Genomic DNA, 4,031 nt, shown 5'->3' on the forward strand with positions numbered 1-4,031 from the left:
GATGACCCAATAGAGATTGCAAATCGATTTTGTTGTTACTTCAGTAATATTGGACCAAACCCTGCCAAATGGATTCAGTCTGCTACTTCGCATAAAAATTTTCTTTTTGGCGATTTCCCTCAGTCTATGTTCCTAAATTTAGCAACTCAGGAGGGGATTGTAGATATTGCATGTAAGTTTCCGGCGGGAAAATCGGCAAGGTATGACAACATTCCCATGTCTATCATAAAACGATCTATTGGCAGCATTTCCTCTCCACTAACTCATAATATAAATCTCTCTATTATCAACGGTATCGTTCCAGATGAATTGAAAATTGCTCGTGTGCTTCCTATTTTTAAATCAGTTGGCAAAACTCTCTTCAGTAATTACAGACCTATTTCAGTTCTACCTTGCTTTTCAACGTTTTTGGAGCGAATAATTTACAACCGTATCATAAATTATCTCAATGACTTCAATGTATTTTGTGATAATCAATATGGCTTTAGGAAAAATCGTTCCCCTAGCCTTGCGTTTATCGACTTGTGTGACAAAATTTCTTCTGCTTTTGATACAAGAGAACATGCTATTGGAGTATTTTTAGATCTTTCGAAAGCATTTGACACGGTAAATCATGTAATCCTTTTTGACAAACTGGAGCATTATGGGATCCGTGGTCTTGGCACTAGAATGGGTAAAAAGTTATTTGTCTGAAAGGAAACAATTTGTCGAATTTAACAATGTTAGGTCTTCCTCATAGGGGATTTCCTGTGGGGTGCCTCAAGGCTCTATTCTTGGTCCTTTATTTTTTATCCTGTACGTTAATGATGTGAACAAGGCTTCGATGCTTGATGCAATTTTGTTTGCTGATGATACAAACCTATTTATCTCTCACAATGATCCTGTTTACCTAATTAATACATTAAATAGAGAATTAAACAAATTGTCAACCTGGTTTGCTGCAAACCGGCTTTCCTTGAATTTATCCAAGACTAATTTTATGGTATTTAAGCCTTGGCAAAAAAGACAATCGTTTGAATTTCAAGTTTCCATAAACGAGTAGCCTGTCTTTCGTGTTTCTGAAACCATGTTCTTGGGTGTCTTTTTAGATGACAATCTGACCTGGAAACCTCACATATCACTATTAGCCAGTAAATTATCAAAATCCATAGGAATCATTCATAAATCTAGGTTTTTTCTCTCAACTCAATCTCTCCGTACCTTATACAATTCAATGATACTTCCATACTTATACTATTGCAATCTAGCTTGGGGTGGCACCTATAAAGCGAGCCTTCAAAGAATTGTAATCTTACAGAAACGTGCGCTAAGAATAGTGAACAACTCTACCTACAATGCCAACACTTCTTCGTCCTCCTCTGCTTCTTTTAAAAGAAAGCTTAAAGAATTCCTTCTTAGTACGTATTAGCTTCAGCATTGCACTAAGTAGATTATTAGATTAATTAATTTAACATGTGTGTGTGTGTATGTGAGTCCGCGGTCAAAGTTAGCCATCATAAGCCCATATTGTAATTATATTATCAAGACTAGTTTATCCTAACTTGAGGAGATCTGACTCATTATAAGCCTCGTTGTTTCTTTCAGGTCTCCTCGCCATTGACTTTTTCTTTAATCTTATTATTCCAACCTTGCACTGTAAAATTTTGTATATATGGCAAATAAAGAATGAATGAATGAATGAACTTGTTACTACCCCTCGGGCAATCACGGGGACAGGTCCATCCCCTCGGGCCCGGGGAAGGGGAGTTGTTTCAAGCGGTCATGTCCCGGACTTTCGGGGGTGGGGGCGGGGCAAATCGAAGATATGGACTCCATGGCTGTAGAAAGGTCCTTGTGAAACATATTTCGGCAACATACAGGGCATCACGTTTTGACGTCAACACCTTGACTCAATTACCTCCATGAACATGGAGAGGCGATAAGTTCTATCATACAGTAGGTGATGCTTGATGTCTAGACGTGAATAGTCTGTCCATAGAGGAGATACCCCTGTCTCTCTAGTGCGTCCCGTTCTTTCTTGCGCCCACCACTTCCAAGCCTGCTACGCAGGTTAAACAAGACATGATCATCAAATCGAAACAAACTCAATATGGCGGAAAGTATGATGGTCAATTTCACAGTAAAAAGGATACACTACCGAACCTCTTATGCTTGCAAATGCTGTTATAACGCTCATCTTTCAAATTAAAAGAATTAATTAGAGTAAAAAATGTTCAACCTTGTCGTTTCTTTTTCCTTTTCTTTTCTTTTTTCTTTTGATACTACCAAAAAATTAGGACGGTCGGACGACACTGAACGAAGAAGAAAAGGGGAATGCGTTGTTTATCTCCAAAGGTCTTTGCCTTGTTAACTTGCTGGCATGTACAATTTTCGAAAATATTTGCCTTCCTCTTTTCTCCATAAATTAACTTCTATTTGTAGGCAAAATTGGTCTTGCGAGAAAATCGCGAAATCACAAAACAGTGACAAAGCGACCTCGTTTTCCCCTGTAGTGGTAAACATAGCTTCGAGCGTACAAAAAGTCAGCTACAGTAAACCACTTCACAATAAATCACGCTGTTTAAACACCATGGAGTCTTTTCTTGCCTTCGAAGTCGTCAGCACTTGGATATTCGTATTCTATGAAACTTTGGCTAAAAACCCAGTTCACGACAGCGATTTTGTTCTGCTTTATATTCACCGCCTAGCGCGGTGAATATAACGTCATAGTCCGAGATAACTAACCAATCAGATTGTTTGAATTGCCAAGATGACTGAGTGTGTATATGCTAAAAAAATTATGAGTTTAAAAGGCCGTATACTGAATAATTAAATGATATTGATAGAAATTCAATGAAAGGCTAAGACTCTGGCGCCGCCTGACAACGAAATGGTGAACAACAAGTGCTGCCTCTCATTAAATACTAGGTGGACCACATCCTGAACTCCCGCGAAAACCGCAAGAGTGGGGCGCGAAAACCGGGTTCGTACTTTCAAGGAAGCGCTGATCAAGAATCATACCTAAGGAATGAAAAATTCTCGCAGCTTCCAGTGAAAGCATACAAAGAATGACAACAGTGGTAAGCGGTCATTCTGTGAAATGTAACGCAATTTTTACCCTTTGAGATCTTTCGCTTGGATTGAATTGATTGATCGTCCGGGTGAACATAGTCCTAAATAGGACTGTTGTTTTTGACAGTGACTGACGTTTCGACAACCTGTGCGGTAGTCATCTTCAGAGTCAAAGTGAGTTGTATCACTTCAGTTGATTGTATTATACTCTGGTTATTGATCTGATTGGTCAATTACGTTGCGATGTTATTGGTGGTCTGACAGTTAAGCCGTGATGTTATTGGTTATGAAGACTCGTAATCAGTAATTAGTGCGTTTCGATCCGTCTATGGTCACAGTTAAACAGTCGTCTATTGTTAGTCAAATTGTCAGTTCTCCAGTCGTTCTCTCGTAGTTAGTTTTGCTTGATCTCGTCAATAAGTCGTTTGTACGGCGCTGGTAACTGTTGGCTACGATTCGGTGGCGTTTGTTCTAAGTTAGTAAACCAGCTTTCCAAAGTAAGACGTTGATAGTAGTCTGTAGAATACGTTATACATGTCGCAGAGTCCCTGTCAATTGGATGTTTCGTCTTTAAATGGTGTTCAGTAATGTGATTGTTGATGTCACCATTCCTGGTCGCTCGTTTGTGTTCGGTAAGTCGCGTGCTTAGGTTTCTGCCGGTTTCACCAATGTAAGAAGCCTGGCAGTCGCAGCATTTGATCTTGGATACTGCTCCCTGTCTGTCCTCCGGTTTGTCTTTGTCCTTGACATTAGTAAGCAGTCGCCGTAAAGTGGTTATCGGTTTGTGTGCAACACGTATATTGTAAGGTTGTAATATACGTGCAATAGTTTCAGAGGTGCCTCTGATGTACGGCATAGTCGCTGTTGTAACAGGGCGAGAGTTGGTCTGAGTGTTGGAATCAGTGTTACTGTGAGTGTTCCGTCTAACAAAGTCCGTGTTGTAATTGTTCTTACTAAAAACGTTATTAAGATAATCAGTC

This window comes from Porites lutea, chromosome 5 (assembly GCF_958299795.1).
Source record: "Porites lutea chromosome 5, jaPorLute2.1, whole genome shotgun sequence".
Lineage (NCBI taxonomy): Eukaryota > Metazoa > Cnidaria > Anthozoa > Scleractinia > Poritidae > Porites > Porites lutea.